This window comes from Pantherophis guttatus, chromosome 2 (genome assembly GCF_059756535.1).
Source record: "Pantherophis guttatus breed Tessera chromosome 2, ASM5975653v1, whole genome shotgun sequence".
NCBI classification, from domain to species: Eukaryota; Metazoa; Chordata; class Lepidosauria; order Squamata; family Colubridae; genus Pantherophis; species Pantherophis guttatus.
The window spans coordinates 82,833,867-82,852,576 of NC_142064.1; the positions used below are offsets into that span (position 1 = coordinate 82,833,867).

At 38.0% G+C, this 18,710-nt stretch overlaps 1 protein-coding gene across 3 annotated transcripts in view; it reads right to left on the reverse strand.

The window, feature by feature from the left end:
• MOB3B (MOB kinase activator 3B) overlaps positions 1–18,710 on the reverse strand; it is an 87,573-nt gene that overhangs the window by 48,137 nt on the left and 20,726 nt on the right. Inside the window, exon 1 of one of the 3 annotated variants that reach the window (XM_034410555.3) lies at positions 1,419–1,488. The exons of the other annotated variants lie outside the window; for them this stretch is intronic. The gene's annotated coding sequence lies outside the window, so the exon portion shown is untranslated. Of the gene's footprint in view, positions 1–1,418; positions 1,489–18,710 lie in introns of those variants that run through there. 3 annotated transcript variants of the gene reach the window in all.

The following is an 18,710-nucleotide window of genomic DNA, read 5'->3' on the forward strand; positions in this document are numbered from 1 at the left end:
AGGAGAGGAGTGACCAAGCAGCCTCCCAGCTACTTTCATTGGACAGTGTGACCGGTGACCATCTGGGGAGGGAAATATTTGCTCTTTTAATTAGGGGAAAACCGCGGGATCTTTTAGAGTTGGTTTTCACTAGCTGTGCCAATATGATGTATCCAATAAACATGTTCTTTGAGGAATGTGACTGCCTCGGAGTTCTGCTTTTGGTTGATGCATTACTTGGAATGCTGACATATGCTTTGTTGAAACATTTTTTTAAAGGGAGGAAGAACGGTTCCCCTTTAAAGGGAGGAAGAACAGTTTTTCACTTCAATAGTTTCCAATCATGTTTTGAAACTTTGGGTATTCCCCTCCTGGAGAACAATGTAAGAAGGGAAAAATAAATTTAAACTGTACCATGGAAACACTTCAATATGAAGATTGAGAAACAAATGGTAATGCAAGGAAATACTCTGACATCATCACATTCTTGGTGGTTCACTTACTATGACTTAGTAATTTCACTTGTGGCACTTTATTATTATTTATCAAATTATGTCTGATCTGTGGTTTGGTTTCAGAAAGGACACCAAGATAGTTTTGTGTGTAGCTATTGTTTTATATTGTCATTATGTATAACTTATAGATTTGCTTCATTGAAATATTATGTTAATTGTGGTTTAAATCGGTTGTTTACTTTGCATGGTATTCCTTATTGTATTCTCTTGGAAAGAGAAGGACGGTCAAAAAGGACAGTTTAATAATAATAGCAACCACATTTTAATGCATAATTCTGGAGACATCGTTCTGACATTTTTTGCTGTCCCTTAGGATATATAAATCTGCTGACTCATCAAAATGTATAGTTCACCAACCACAAGGAATATACGGTAATTGAAGACAGAACTGTGAAAATGGCAGATGACAATTAGTAAATGAGAAAAAGTATGTTTTTCCTCTCCCTTTCCATTTAAGGAAACTGAATGAAAAGTATGCACACACTCACACATACACAAATCATTTGACTTTCATGGGATTCTGAGATCATTCCAAGCCTCTTTCTAATATGATAGTATTTTTTTTAAAAAAAGAGAGACAATTCTGTTTTGTAAATATCACTATTTTTTCTTCCTCTTTTCTCTGTATAAACCGAGATCCTGCCATTTTCTATAAATTTGCCCCTTATAATTTATAGAATTTAATAGGAAATTGATGCTACTGCAACCCAAATTCTAGATGTACTGCAATCAACTAGATCTATACACTTTAGCTTACACATACAGACTTCCTCTTGGGCTGTGTTAGTACATAAAGTGCCTTATACATATTTAGCATTAGAAAAGATATAGTATGTGGTAACACAGTTAAGCAAGAAATGCATGTACCTGGGGGGTCAGTTATACCAGCAATTAAGTAATAAGTTTGTTGATTTTGATTCTCACCTCAAGATGTTGTCTTGTTTCTCCCCTCCTATTAATCATAATATCATTATTTAGCCTAGTCTCCAAGGAAGAGAGCAGCAAAATGCCAACAACAGATCCTAGCAAAATTGGAGAATCTGTTTTAAGTTCAGGAAAATAAGTTACTTATTAGTTCAAAAGTCCAATGCAATTGAAGCTCACTGGTGTGTTCAGTTTTATGGAGACTAAAAGGACTTGAATGCAAAATTAGCGTTAGATCCCTAACAGAATGTTCAATTCATGTGAAATGAGATGTTGACATTTAAAAAAAAATCAGTTGAGAAAGGATGTATGTAGATCTGTTTTCTACCACTGTTAAAATACTGGCCATCAAATATTGATCATCTAGAGCAGTGATGACTAACCTTTTTGCCATCGCGTGCCAGGAAGGGGGGTGGGTGGGGGAGGTTTGCATGTGTGTGTGCCCACACCCATAATTCTATGTGCCCCGCCACACGAATGCGAGTGCAACCCCCCTTCCCCCCCACTCCTGGCACGTGATGGCCCGGTAGGCCCGTTTTTCTTTCTCACCTGGCTCCAGTTCCTCTCTATGCATCTGGGGAGGGCAAAAACAGCCTTCCCCATCCCCTCGGAGGTCGGAAGTTGAGAAACGGGCCGTTTCGGGCCTCCGAGGGGGTGGGGAAGGCTGTTTTCACCCTCCCCAGATGCAGAGAGAGGATCTGGAGCCAGGGAGAAAGAAAAACGGGCCTTCCCCCCCCCAGGCCCTCTTCTGGTGGGCCCAAAATCAGCTGACGGAGCTGAGCTGGTGTGCCAGGCAACATGGCTCCACGTGCCACCTGTGGCACGCGTGCCATAGGTTCGCCATCACGGATCTAGAGTTCTGACACAAAGACTCCTTGATGTTACTTTAAACCAGAGGTGGGGAACAATGACCCATTTATGACTTGTGGACTTCAACTACCAGAATTCCTCAGTCAGACCTGTTGGCTCAGGAATTCTGGGAGTTGAAGTCCAAAAGACATAAAAGGGTCATTGTCCCCCCCCCTCTTTAGACAGATGCTGCAACCCCAAAGCAGAGTAATAACACCAAAATTGCCTATGATTAAATGGCTTTAATCTAGTACTTTCACTCTCTTTCAGCCCAATTTACTTCACAGGTTGTTGTGAGGACAAAGGAGTATTAGATGTGCTTGCTGTTTTGCATTACATATCAAGTAATAAAGATGGGATAAAAATCTAATACATAAAAGTGAATAAATAGGCCACAAAATGAAGGAACGGGACAACGGAGGAATCCAATTACTTTCGCTACTCTTTCTTCCCTTTTTATTTTACCTATGGATTTCCAAAGATAAAAATAATGTGGGCTAGAAACTCTGGTAATATCTTATGCGTACCCAAAAATAATAAATGAAACCATGTGGCTTTTATTATGACACTGCATGCATCCAGATAGAGCTTTATACATATTTTTCATGCGATCAGATGAACATTAACCAAATAAAAACATCTGTGAGGGAAGGAAAAGATACTAACATTACCTCATCCTCCCAAAAAGGAGGGGAAAAGCATACCCATTGTGCACTTCTGACTGTTACAATTATTTAGAGTTCTACAGACACTGCTATATTAGCACTTGACCTTTCTTTCATGCTTATTAACAATTAGACAACCTCCCTTGTGTGTGGACTGAATACTCTAAGGCCACAAGTGTCAGAGTTACACAAGGCTGTGGGAACTGTGAAACAATCTGTGTCATTATTTCAAAAAGTGCTTGTACAAGCTGGCACCTCCTTCCACCAACAGAAAAATACCAACTATTTTGACAACACATGTTGTTTGTGGAATTGTATATGCCAAACTAGGTGAAATGTTAATATATATTGCAAGTCCATATATGACATGACATGCTCTAAATAAATAAAATAAATAACACATCTCAACAATAGGAAAAAAGGTGCTCAGAATATATTAAATGCAATATAAATACTCATAATAATGTAAAGTTTAGGAAAAAGAAGACTTGAGTTCCAAGGGAAAAATAATCCAATATTAGCATCTCACTCCTAGCAAATATTCACCATACCTATAATTATTTTCTTTGGCAATATTTGTCTTAATTCCTATAAAGGGATTAACAAATGAGAAATTCAACAACTGATTGGCAATCCATTTTAAATTCAAGTTCAAGAAAAAGAATGGGATTCATTAAAAAGTAGTTTCCTGCTTTATAAAACGTGTAGTCCATGCTCAATAAAATTAAAGTGAAATATGGGAAGCTGGAGTAAATATAATGATTTCCTGTGTATCTGTTTTCACGTTGTAATATGCTCCAATGAATCCTTGATTTTGATGAAAGACTGGGTAATTTCCAATAGAAATGTGAACAGGCAACTTTGGGCATCTCACACATGGAGCCCCTTATCTACACTTTCCAAATAGAAAGCAGCTGCTATTTACAGAAGAAAACACAAGAAATATTTTAAACGATTTTTCAAATCTACATCAACATTAAACACAGTAGCTAAAATGTTTTGACCAGGATGTCAGATAAAACATACCATTAGAGTGTGCTTTATCATATTCCTGTAATATCTGGGATTAACCCAAAAAGATCTGTCTGCAGGTATTTCAGCAGATGTGTATATATCAGCTTTCCTGTCCCATAAGGAATTGTAAATTGTTTATCTTAATGCTTGGGTATTTTTATTATAAGGAAGCAGTTTTCATTTATTCTTTTAAAAGATATGTGTTTGCTTTCAATGTATTGTTTCTATAGTTACATATTTTTCTTTTTTTAATATTGTGACAGAGCTGAGACCTGCAGAGGTATGATAAGCAAATAAAGTGTGTTAAAAATATACACACATCCCACACATTTAAATTCTAGTCACAGCTAAACCAACAAACTCATTTTTGGGATCCTTTTACTAACATTGGAGCTAATGGTCTCAAAATTAAGCCTACCATGAAGACTTTATTTATTAAACTTGTATGCCGCTCATCTTCCAAAAATGACTTATAAGTGGCCTAAAATCCTTCAATAAAAGTGTTATATAAAACATTAAAACAATAAATAGGAATCTTAATTTAAACCCACTTGCATTAGAAATCACTTCTGGAGATCAAGGAAAGTGAACAGTATTGATATCTGAAGTCAGAGATTCAGAACTATTCACGCATGTGCTCTTGAAAAAATATATATTTTATTCTGCTTTTTGCTGCTTGAATCTCTTAATCTCATCACCAACAACCTCTAAACATATCTGAAGATGTTATAAATATTTGCTCTGATGTTCTTAAATGACATGAGGAACAATGTGGAAAGCTACCAACTTTTTCATTGGCCATTATTTTGGAACTTTTAATAGGAGCTTGACCATCACGCAGTTAGCAGAAGATAATCATTATACTATGAAAAGCTTCAGTACTTTTTGTTTTCCAGACCAAACACAGAAAGCTTTTTTTTCCTTCTGCTTCACCGCAATCTAATTTCAGTTGTTTCAAGATACAAATAAATTAGATGTTCTATTCACGGGCCTTGAGTCTAATTCCTAGAAGTTCTTCATAGGAAGCCACCCAAAATCACCATCCTACTGGGCTGTCCGTCTAGTCAATTAGTAAATCCAGCTGGATGGGATTTAGTGCTAGAGATACTACTGTCACCTCATTACACAGAGCTGTTGATACCATCTGGCAAGAAAAAATAACTTTGGCTTAGTTAGTCTAACTGAAATTTGTTATGTATGATTTCTATTTTTAAGTCCAAGAACTGTAGAGCAGGACTCTCCAACTTGAGGGCAATCAGTTGGATGAAATCCTCCTAGTTATTTTGTATGACCCAAGCTTCGCAGGCACACACTGGATAGTGATAGCTGGATATAAGGCATCAACCTGTTCTCAGTCAGATGCTATAGATCAGGTTGTCAAACTCACCATGTCACGTTGCCGTCATGTGATGCTTTGCGACATTTTTTCTCCTTCGTGGAGCTAGAGTGGGCGTGGCCTGCACATGATGCATCCGGCCCACGGGCTGCCAGTTTGAGACCCTTGCTATAGATCCTCTCTTGGATTAAGAAGAAAATGCAGCACCATGAACAAGTAGGACACCTATGCAGCTGACCTTGCAGTCTACTACCTTAAGCCAGGGACTGTCAGCTTGCCACTTGATGGAGCAGGCCTAGAGTACCAATGGGCAGCATATACTACTGTCTGCAAGTGAAACAAGCTTCTTGACTTACCTGCTACCTAGTACCTTCCTTTTTTCTCCTAACAACTTCCCTCTTTCCACCCCTGATGAAGAGGGACGGAGAGAGAGCATAATATGCAAGATGAAGCCAACCTGGCTCTGGAGCAGTGAGACATGTAGAATAGCTGCAATGTGGAATGGGACAACTTGCCACAGCCAACTTGCCATGGTCAACTCACCACATCCAACTCACTGCGGGACAATTCAATTCAATTATTTAAATTAATTAAAAAATATTTTAATTTTTGTCATTCACATTTCATTTTGTCCCTCCTTTGGCATCTTTTATTTAATGATTCCATTCCACTATTTTTTTGATATTAATGTAACATTTTTCTTGTAGCGAGTTGTCCCGCAGCGACTTGGCCATGGTGAGTTGTCGTAGACCCGCTGCAATGGGAAGGACAGCAGGAGCTGGAAGCAACAAAACTAAATTCCAGACTAATATGCTAACTCCCTTGAAGGATATCTTAAAATATATTTCTTGTTGGCTTGACTTGGTTATTTTGAGAGACAGGGGGTGTCAGAATTGGCATTGTTGGTTAATCTTTTGTACTAACAAAGGTTAACTTTGCTACATGACAATATTCTAAAATCAGAACATCTTTTTCAAATGGTCTTGATGGATTCCATAACCTGTAACTTCAAAAGAACATTGTCATGAAGGACAAAAATATAAGAAAACATGTAAAAATAAATTCATGTTAGAATCTGAGTTCCATTACAGTTCACTCAACATTCCTTCCTCAATGAAATTCTCCAAATACCACTTCTGTTCCCTACCCTACAATTGAATGGTGTAAAGACTTGTCATTTTGTTGAAGTAACCTAGTATTACAAAGAGAGAATAATCTAAATATATCCACTTCCCACAACAAAGATTTAACAGACAGCATCAGATTTGGCTGCCACTAACTTCCCTTCAAACTGCACTTTTTATATAGTTTCTTGCAGCATCCGATATTATACAAACCCAGTATTATATGCAAATCTGTGTCAAGATTCTGACAATTTCTGCTTCTAAGAAACAACGCTAAGTAAGGAGCAATTTACAGTAGATAGCGTGACATTAAAATGTTTTGAACCCTGCTGCACAAGAAAAATAATAGAGTATAAGCATCCCTTCTGAAACAGTTTGTCCCCTCTCTTTCTAAAGATGGAGCCTGTGAGGTGGTGCTAGATATATGTATTGAGCTGTTTGGATATTATAGCAAAAGCACTTAGATTTATATACTGCTTCACAGGGCTTTGTAGCCCTCTCTAAGTGGTTTACAGAGTCAGCATATTGCCCCCAACAATTTGGGTCCTCATTTTACCAATCTTGGAAGGATGGAAGGTTGAGTCAACTTTGAGCCCGTGAAAATCGAACTGCTGGCAGTCAGCAGCAGCCTGCAATACTGCATTCTAACCACTGTGCCACCATGGCTCTTATATAGCTGAGAAGCAAATGTTTAATGTTTTCATGAACTCTGTCAAAATGTTCCCTATTCCAAATAATATAAGAAACAGTACAGGTAGTTCACAACTTACAACAATTCATTTAGTGACTGCTGAAAGTTGCAACGGCACTGAAAAAAGTGACTTATGACCAATTTTCACACTTACCACCATTGTGGCATCTTCGTGGCCATGTGATCAAAATTCAAATGCTTGGCAACTGATTCATATTTATGATGATGACAGAGTCCCGGGATCCTATGGTCACCATTTTTAACCTTCTGACAAGCAGATTCACTTAACAACTGTGTTACTAACTTAACTGCAGTGATTCACTTAACGATGAAGAAAGAAAGGTAATAAAATTGGGGAAAATTCCTTTTAACAATTGTCTTGCTTAGCAACAGAAATTTTGAGCTCAGTTGTGGTCATAAGTTGATGACTACCTGTATTCATAGTTATACAGCATATCTGAAAATACTCTGATGTCTTATACGGGTATTGTGAACCTTTCCCACCTGTTATTCCTGGTGCCTTGGACTACCATTTCTATGTTGGTAGTCCATACTGGCTAGGATTAATGGAATTAATAGCCAAAGCAGCCTGTCAGGAGTAGACTTGGAGAAGGCTGCTATAAAAGTATCCTATAAGCCTAATATATACTGTCATTAACAGGCTAACATTGAGTTAATGATACCAGACCTAAGTGCACCCAACCAATTCATGGAATTAAGTGAGGTTCAAACTGAGGAACTGTTATGTTACATATGATATTCTCAACTCTTGGACCACAAATACACTGTTGCCTGTAAGCAGCCAGTAATTCTTAAATTAGGCCTTGCTGCTTCCCTTTCTATAGCAGTAGTTTTGACATAACCTTGGAAGAATTACTACTTTCCAGCCGTTAACCATTTTAATTAGACATATGTTTAAATAAAGAGCAGGTGGTCTCTCTAAGGGTAAACCAATAAAATAAAGAGGTGATTAAAGGGGAAAGGGAGAAATAAAATTTCTTCTTTAAACTCTGGGGACAGATTGGTACTTTCTTCTTATTGTCCATTCAGAACCAGAGTCAACCCTATAAATCAGTTAGAATCTGGCTGTCAACGCTGCCAGTGTTTAGTGTTTCTCAGAACCATCCATATTTGGCATATTAAAGAGAAGCAGCAGCACAGTCGCTGTTTCTTTATGAAAGAACTCAGTGTTCTCATTTTTGCAGGAATAAAGTTGTCATCACAAAAACATTAACTGATATCACCGTTGCCAATGCTTGTAGAATTGTCCTACTTATGAGTTCTACCTTTTGACTATAAATTTTGACTATAAATTACAGAGAAGGCATTTCACAACACTTCTGTTTTGTAACACTTTAAGACACAGCCAACACTTTCAAAGACTGGTTAAGTTGGAAGCAATTATCATAGTGTTTGCCTTGTATTTAATCTGTGTGGTACGTAGAGAATATCCACTCTCTAGGATGCTCTACAACAGAAGAATAACAGAATAACAGAGTTGGAAGGAACTTTGGAGGTCTTCTAGTCCAACCCTCTGCTCAAGCAGAAAACTCTATTCCATTTCAGACAGATGGTTGTCCAATCTCTTCTCAACCTCAACCTTCTCAACCTCCAATGTTGGAGCACCCATAACTTCTGGAGGGAAGTCATTCCACTGATTAATTGTTCTGTCAAGAAATTTCTCCTTAATTCTAGGTTGGTTCTCTCTAGTAGTTTCCATCTATTGCTTCTTGTTCTGGTACTTTGGAGAATAGGTTGACCCCTTCTTCTTGGTGGCAGCCCCTTAAATATTGGAACACAGTATCATGTCACCCCTAGTCCTTCTTTTCATTTATTTCATTTCATCTAGACCAGTGGTTCCTAACATTTTTTTGGCCATGTCCCACCTAAGCATCTCTAAAATCCTGATTCCTCCCCCCCCGTGATATATAATTCTTCGAGTCTTGTCTATGCATATATTAAAAAGTGTTGCTAATGTCTAGAGTCTAGACACCACACATTTTCGAATTGTCCCCATTAAAAATCAGATTGCCCCCCTGTGGGGCGTGGGCCCCACGTTGGGAACCACTGATCTAGACATACCCAATTTCTGCAACCGTTCTTCATATGTTTTAGTCTCCAGTCCCCTAATCATCTTTGTTGCTCTTTATATGTACTCTATATAAGATATCATCTGACTTGGTCACAGTCACAGGGAAAGAACAAGATTATTTAAACACGAGGTTGATCACAAAGAAATTCCCTTGTCGGATTGTCCCTCTGCCATCAGTTTCTCCACATTTGTTATTTAAGTAAGGAGTGGATAAAATAGTGCTCATATCTTCTGGGCTTGGTTTCCAGAAAACTATCATATCTCAACACTCACATGATTCAGAGACAGAGTTTACATGACGGGTGCTTGTTCAGCAATTGTCTGCTGCTTCATGAATCCTCCTGGCCTGTAAGAAGAACTAGAAACATTTTGGAGTTCTTCCTAACCTTTGACACCAAATTTGACTTTTTTTCGTGGTGATAAAGAAAGCAAACAAATAGAAAGAAACACAAAGTAAAGGACAAGACAATTAATGATGGGAAACATTTCAAAGTTCCTTTTAACTACTCAGACACAATTCTTTTGTCCTTAAATGTCATATGTCTACCTCATTTATTTACAGAAAAGAATAAATATGACTAAATATGAAAGTGGAAAGAAATTCAGGCAATGTTTTGCATGAAGATATGCAGTTATATATTTATATAATCTTAATGCACAGTACAGCTTCAACATATATGTATATGTATGAATTAACAAATTGGATTTGCAACAAAATATGCATCTGTGTTTTTCTTGAAGATTTGATCAGTTAATTATGAAGCTCCTTTCTATATGCCTTTTCCCAGAAGACACCCGTTGTATGACTAAGAAATGTTCTTTGATACACAAAGAAATTATATCATCTAAATTAAATATTAAAATGTACAATTTTAGTAATAACCTACTTGGGGGCAATTTTTTTTCATCCATACTGCACCACATATCTCTCCCTCTAAAACTCCATACCGTACTTCATTTTATTTTTAGTACTAGATGAGACCAGCATTATATCTAAAACAAGCTGGTTAGTAAACACAAATTAAATCCTATTTCTCTAACCATGATTTCAAACCAACTTTTATATTAGGTGTATCCAACCTTGGTAACTTTAAGACTTATGAACTTAAAATTCCCAGAATTCTCCAGCCAGTCATGCTTTAAAGTTGCAAAGATTGGACAACTCTGCTTTATATTATACTTAAAAAAAATAACAATAGCTAGCATTCAGCTAAATTACTGTGATGGATGCATGCATATGAAACACTAATAATCGTAGCTGGGCAGGCCACACTACTCAGATAAAAAAATTGATTGAAATCAATGAACAATAAGCTTTCAAAAGATATTAATCACAACAGTTATATGTTACTTCCAGGATCAGAGCCAACAAACTAGAGAGTGTAAGTGGAAGCTTGTGGTCTTCTTACAGTCACTTAATTAAGAATTAATTAGTCCTTAGGAATAGAATATTGGGCTTTACAAGTCCTTGTAATGATTCAGTATTGTTCTTCTTAGATTCCTATGTTAAACATTCCTGACTGAAAATCAGGACACATTCCATCCATGATTATTTTACAAACATTCCATGGAAGATAATCCAAATACTGTATGTAAGAGCATGCTTATAATTGATAATTTCCCAGTAACCAGAAACTGAATTAGAGATCAAATTCAGATGATAAGCTGGTCAGGAAAAACCTTAAAATATTAATCTATTTGGGGGATTCTTTTTCTTTGTTGACAGTGTATGAATACCCATCACATTTATTCATTAATTATCCTTTAACACTAAGGAAAATAATCAACCTTCTCCAGCTGGATCCAGATTCCTAATTTGTTGGACTTTAACTCAGCAAAAGAAAAATCTTGCTTAGATACTAGACTGCAGGTGCAAGTAATTTCTTTTTCTCTACTAGTTGTCTAGACTAAAAAGTTGAAAAAAGATGAGACAAGAAAGGATTGGCAGTCCACTTCCACAGCCAAGGACCATGATGGGATAAAATTAAAAGGACTGAGTAAGCATGACGCACTGATATTTTGGACAGTTCATTTATGAATCAGTGTTTGCAAAGCAGCTGAAGAATATGTCATACACTATATGCATTATCTTTCTGTGATTCAGTAATACACGCAGATGGAAGAGCATACACCTTGTAGCAACATGTAGCAACATTATTTGAAATAATGTCTTCAGGATGAGTCAAGCATATTCAGGTGCCCAAGTACACCTGGTTTTATACCACAGGATTGAAAGATTTGACAGAATAATTCAAAGCTGAACTGAAACAAAACATTTACAAAGTAATGCAAAAGAAATATTCTGTCAAGAGGACAGCGGGCCAAATCTACTGACTAGAGGATTTTGTAGTATTCATGGAAAAATAATGAAAGCTTTTTAAAAAAATTCCAGAATCTGAAGTCACCTTATGCCTGTCTCAACACAACCACTGCATTTCTTTCATTTGATTCAAATGTTAACTTGCTGTAAAAGAAACTGCATGATCAAGGGATCCTACATCAATAGCCTTCAAACTGAAAATGTACATAATGATAAAGCTAGCAAGGAAGATGTTCCTCCATATTTATTGTCATTCCATCTCAGGTGATGAACACCAAAGAACGAAGAGATGGTTATGAATAGAACCAAAGAGGAGTCTTATCAGGCTATACCAGTAGATGCAACAGTCTGAATATGGCCATCTCCAGTATTATGGGCCCATGTTGAGTTGGGGAATGTAAATGTTATTGAATCAGCGAATCACTTGACTAAATCTGTGCTGGTTTCCACCGAAAACCACCTCTACCATTATGACATTTTGGTCTTCACATTGTCTTGAATTTTACTCCGATTTAACCTCCATTCCACTCACTGCTCTCTCACTTTATAGCTAGACTATTGCTGTTTGCTCTACCTGGGGCTCTCTTTAAAGATCATCTGAAAACTTCAGCTGGGGAAGCATGAAGCAGTCCAGGTAGTTATGGGCATATCTAGATTTGTCCATAGGATACCAGTCAGTGGTGGGTTTCAAAAATTTTTACTACCCGTTCTGTGGGTGTGGCTTGGTGGGTGTGGCATGATTTGGTGGGCATGGCATGGCTTGGTGGGTGTGGCTTAGTGGGCATGGCAAGCGAGGGATACTGTAAAATCTCCATTCCCACCCCACTCCAGGGGAAGGTTACTGCAAAATCCCCATTTCCTCCCGGTCAGCTGGGACTTGGGAAGCAGAGAATAGATGGGGATGGGGCCAGTCAGAATTTTTACCACCAGTTCTCCGAACTACTCAAAATTTCTACTACCGGTTCTCCAGAACTGGTCAGAACCTGCTGAAACCCACCTCTGATACCAGTGCTATGGAAGCTGCATTGGCTGCCAATCTGCTTTTACTTTACTTTACTTTACTTTATTTTGGATTTATATACCGCCCTACTCCCGAAGGACTCAGGGCGGTGAACAGCCAAAAGATAAAACACACATAATACAAAATTTAAAAAACAATGTAAAAACACATTAAATAATTTGGCCCAAACAAATTAAAACACCCCATTGTTTTAAAACACATTTAAAAATAACAATTAAAAGGAAGTTAGGCCAGGCCAGGCCAGCCTGTTGAAATAAAAAGGTCTTAAGGGCACGGCAGAAAGTGCATAAATCCGGGATCCTCCATATCTCTGGGGGGAGCTCGTTCCAAATGGCAGGCGCCCCCACAGAGAAGGCTCTACCCCTGGGGGCTGCCAGTCGACACTGTTTGACCGACGGCACCCTGAGGAGCCCCTCTCTATGGGAGCGTACTGGCCGGTGAGAGGCTACTGGTGGCAGAAGGCAGTCTTGTAAGTACTCAGGTCCTAAGCCATGGAGCGCTCTAAAGATAATAACCAAGACCTTGAAGCGCACCCGGAAGTGCGCTTTGGGTTCAGGTCAAGGTACTAGTTGCCTTTTTCAGGTCCTAGATACTTCAGTGTCTGGATATTTTCAAGATCATCTCCTATGGTTGAATACAAGACTTGTTAAGGCTCCCATCATCAACAATAAAACATTAGGAATCACATAGACACATTTTGTCACTGATGGAACAGCTTGTTCTTCAGCATCTGGAGTCAGGACCAATTCTACCTTGTTGAGGTTCAAAAGAGCCTTAAATCCATGGTTCTTCAGGAAAATACATAGGGACAATGAGGGTTGACCTACCTCCAACAGATGGTGTTGTTAATTACTAAGATTACATTTTAATGTTTTTTGTTGCCTGATGTAAGCTGCTAAGGCTTTTGCAGCTGAGTGGCATACAAATCTTATTAGCTAAATAACTTTGGCTGTAATCAACTCCCAGCAATTTACAATACAGTAAATAAAACTGATACAATAAAACTGCTTTAGCATTGTCTAAAATTATAAAAGGATGGTTGCATCATAATTCTAATTTCACCTTTCTGAAAGATGCCAAGATAGATGCAACATGAAACGCTGAGAGCTACCGCAGAAAAACATCCCCTTAAAACCTCTGTTCCCTTAATCTTAAAAATATAGGGCAACCTAAGCTTCAAATGATCGTGCCAGATGGGTCAATTCTAGCTGCACTTAATGATCATGGAGACAGGGTTTCAAAAGTTAAGACCAGCATTTTGAATTGGGCTCAGAAGCTTATGGGAATTCAATGCTGCAATGCAATGCCAGTGTGATGGGGATATAGTAGCTCTCATATGTCAGCTTCTGGGCCTCTGCATTCTGCCCCAAATTATTCCAAGTACTTTCTAATGTAAACTGTGTTTTTATCATTTGAGTAGTGAAAATAGTGTCAATCATTATTGGCGAGGCTCCCACTCCAGATAGAGCTACAACTGGTATATCAGTCAAGGATTCCCCCCGGGCATCCAACAGTAACAGTGAATAAATAACTCCCAAATTGTGGACCTACCTTTTTAGTAAAAATAAAACCCCATCCAGAATTTAAAATGGCATTGTTTCTAGATAATCAGCAACTCTGTCTTGTTAGGGTTCAATCTCACTCTCTTACATCCTATCCGAGCCCAAACAGCCTCCATACAGGATCAAGACTTCCAAAACATCCCAATTCTGCCTGGCAGGAGGAACAGCTGAAATGTTCTACTGGGTATCATCAACATATTGATGATGTTTTACTCTGAGCCCATGGATGAATTCTAACAGTGGTTTCAAGTAGATGATAAATGGTAAGAGAGACAGCTAAACCATCCAGCATTGCACAAGAAACGACCCAAGGACAGGTCCTTTCATCCCCCACCAACTTCAACATTTAAGACTGCAGAACAGTCTCTCTTATTCCCAGTCTTCTCAAGTAACCCAGAAAACTCCTTTTCCTGAGTCCAATCCAAGTCCCGATGAAGGATGTTGTCAGCCTTTCAAGGTAGATCAGACTAGGAAACCAAAGTATGAATGCTAATAATACGGATTGGATTAGAATGGAATAGAATATAGAATAGAATAGAATACTTTATTGGCCAGGAGTGATTGGACACCCAAGGAATGTATCTCCAGTGCAGAACCTCACTGAGGTTCAGAAATCCAGCCGGTTCTATCCGGCTCGGGTGAACCGGTAGTGGCAGCTGCGGGAGGCTCCGCCCACCTGCATGGATGTCATGATGTCACTTTTTGTGACATTTTAAGCCTCTTTGCATGTGCAGAAGGCTTTGCGCATGAGCAGACGATGGCGCGGTTGAGCGGAGTGAGCGTGCACACGGCGCACGCACATTGGTGAACCGGTAGGGAAGGTAAGTAAATTTCACCCCTGCTCTCACTGTACATATAAACAACAAAGTAATTTAATCATAAGATACTAATAGGAGAAGGTAGTAGAAAAGATGAGGAGACGAATCATACAGCCATACTATGTGGGTAAATATCCTTAGATATTAGTATTGTGGTAATTAGTTGTTCAGCAGAGTGATGGCACGAGGGGAAAAAAATGTCCCTGTGTCTAGATGTTTTGGCATGCAATGCCCTATAGCAGCGCCTGAGAGGAGCAGTTGAAACAGTTTATGACCAGGATGTGAGCTATTTTCTCAGCCCTCTTTCTGACCCATGCAGTATACAGGTTCTCAATGGAAGGCAGGCTGGTTGCAATTGTTTTTTCTGCAGTCCTAACTATTTGTTGACGTCTGTATCTGTTCTGTTTGGCTGCTGTACCAAACTAGGGAGTTACAGAAGTACAAATGACAAACTCAATTATTCCTCTGTAGAACTGTACAGTTACGGTAACAGAATCTTGCAAGGTTGAATGCACTTCTCCCTTTATCTTCAAGAGAACTAGGGAGGGTCAAGCCAGGGACGCTTTCTCAAATTACATTTCTGCCTCTGACCCAATTTTCTTTTATCTGACTGCTGTCTTGGCTGCAGCTCTTCCTCCTGCTGTTATTTCTATAGCCTATTCAACCAGTACCCAGCTGTGAACCTTGATGGAAGCAGCACAGATAATCCCCCTCCTATGTAACATCTTGCAACTGAAGACAAGACACTGTTTCAACAAGGGTAGACACAGAACAAGAGTTATATAACGTTACTAGATCCAGAGACTGTCTCTTGAGAAACGACTGCATCACTACTTCCTTTGAGGCATGTAGCACAATTCCTTCTCCCAATGAGCCATTAACTACTCCAATGATCCTGCTACTCAGACACCTCATCAGTGTATGAATGAGTTAGAAGGAGAATGAGTCGCTTACAACTCATTCTAAATAGCACTCTATTATAGTCTGTAAGATGAAATGACTCCCAGATCACTAAGATGATTATCACTTCAGAACTTATCCATGCCAAGTCAGGAGCCATGAAAATCTGAACAATTTTATCAGCAAAATGCCCTCCTATGCAAAACCAAGATGAAAATCACTATACTGCTACAGAACAAATTATTTTATAAAAAGAAGGGAAGGGGAATCTACTATGAGAATTAAAAATCCACAACAAACCTATTTAGTCAATTACTTTTATTGAGATATATAAATTAAATGAACTTTAATATTAATAGTGTAATGCTTGATGCACAGTCTGTTTTAATTTCCTAAGTATTCATGGATCAATAGTAATATTTAATTGTTACCCTGTTTCCCCCAAAATAAGACATCCCCTAATAATAAGCCCAATCAGGCTTTTGAGTGCATGGCAATAAGGCCAAGCGCTTATTTCAGGGTTCAAAAAAAATATAAGACAGGGTCTTATTTTCAGGGAAACACAGTAAATACATGGGGGATAAATATATTAGCTTTATTTAATTCATTTCATTTTAATTAAATTTAAACTTATTTTTTGCCTAGGCCTTCCCCAATTCTTCAACCTGTTTGTTACTACTTTCTGAGTTCAACTCCCAGCATACCACTCAGAGGCACAAAAATAATCCCACCCCCTACTTAAAACTATCTTCATTATTTTTCCAAACATCTGGTATCCAAATTAACACAGACTCTGAGAATACTTATGACAAATGGTCTTATACATACCAAATTCCCTAAGGATGACTTTTCATTTCCATTTACTCTAGGTTAAAATCATTATACCCACCAATTGATACCATATCTTAGAGTACAGGATATATACTTTGGAGTAAAACCTGAATGCATTACTTCATGAGTCCAACTTCAGTGGACAGCCAGGAAAATTTAAAGAATAATCAAGGGGCACTGATTCAAAATGTTAAAACTGTAAAAAATAAAGGTTGTATTTCATTATATTCTGCATTGTATAGGACAGAACTGAGTATTGGAGAATACCCTAAAAATTCTAAGAGGAATTGGAAACAAATTTGCCATCCCCGTTAAATTATATCTCTACTTTTCATGCCTGTCTCTGCCAACAAAAAAAAAAAAAGCAGCCAATTGTTCAATAGGGAATAAAATGGAAAACTGTCGAATCAACAAGGGGGCAAAGATTATAACAGACTGCAGATGTCTCCTACTCAAAGCAATAGACATATTGTATTGTTTTTGTAGTCATTGTTACATTTGCATAGCATCCTTGCTGTCAGTGAAATGAAGAACGTGTGCCCACTATCTCTTTTGTATTAATCATGCATATTTGTTTCACCACATGCACAGAATCTGTGTTGTCTTCTTGACAGCTTGTGAGGTTTCTTGTCACATCAACAAAATGAGATGGACAAATTCCAACAGATTCATTGGACAAATAGGACTGTGCGTGCTTGTAAGTCTTTTAATATTTGTGCTGCACAAAATAAGCTTTCTTTTTTCACTATCATAAATTTTGGCAGAATGCACTTTCATGCATTGAAAGAATTCTAACAGAAAAAAAATTGAACAACAAACATATAAGACACAGGAGCATTCACTATCAGAGCAGTTGCAAATAATGTTTTCAGATCTACAAGGAGTCCTTGTTTAGTGACTGACTTAGCAACTGACCATATTTATGACACTAATGAGAAAGTAACTTTGGGACCAAATCTTTGCATTTATGATCTTTGCAGGTCTGTAAAGTAAATGAAAGCTGAAGTACAACTGTAGGCACAGCCACGGTATCATTTAACAACTGCTTTACTTAATGACTGATCTGTCAGTCTAAACATTGATAGCTAAATGTAATTGTTATTTTGAATGTGACTGTTGTGAAAATGTGTTTCTTTTTCTTTATGGGGCTACAAATGATTTATTCAAGGGCACTACTAAAAAAAACCCAGTATGCGTATAAGTGAAAATGTTTCGAGGGTAGTAGTTTGTAAAACCTGATTAGCAACAGCAATAGCACTTAGACTTATATATCGCTTCACAGTGCTTTACAGTCCTCTCAAAGCCGTTTACAGAATCAGCATATTGCCCCCAACAATCTGGGTTCTAATTTTACCTACCTCATTTTACCGATGGAAGGCTGAGTCAACCTTGAGCCAGTCAGGGTTGAACTCCTGGCAGTCGGCAGAATTAGCCTGCAGTAGTAGGGATATTAATCATCTGGCTCATACAGTTATACAAAATTATTATATAAAATGCATGATCTCACTCAGGGCTAGCCTCCAAAGGATGCACATGTATGATAATATGCTGACACTGCAAATTGCTTAGTGAGTGCTGTAAAACACCATGGAGTTGAGTAAGTGCTATTGCTATTTTCTCTTTCCCCAAGTACTAGAACCTGAGGTCACCAAAGGAAATTAAATCCTGAAAGAATCAAGACAGACAAAAGGAAATACAGGTGAAACTCGAAAAATTCGAATATCATGCAAAAGTTCATTTATTTCAATAATGTAACTTAAAAGATGAAACTAATATATGAGATAGACTCATTACATGCAAAGCGAGATAGTTCAAGCCTTGATTTGTCATAATTTTGATGATTATGGCTTACAGCTCATGAAAACCCCAATTTCACAAATCTCAGAAAATTAGAATATTACATGAAATCAATAAAACAAGGATTGTACATAGAACAATATTGGACCTCTGAAAAGTATAAGCATGCATATGTACTCAGTACTTGGTTTGGGCCCCTTTTGTATCAATTACTGCCTCAATGTGGCGTGGCATGGATGCTTATCAGCCTGTGGCACTGCTGAGGTGTTATG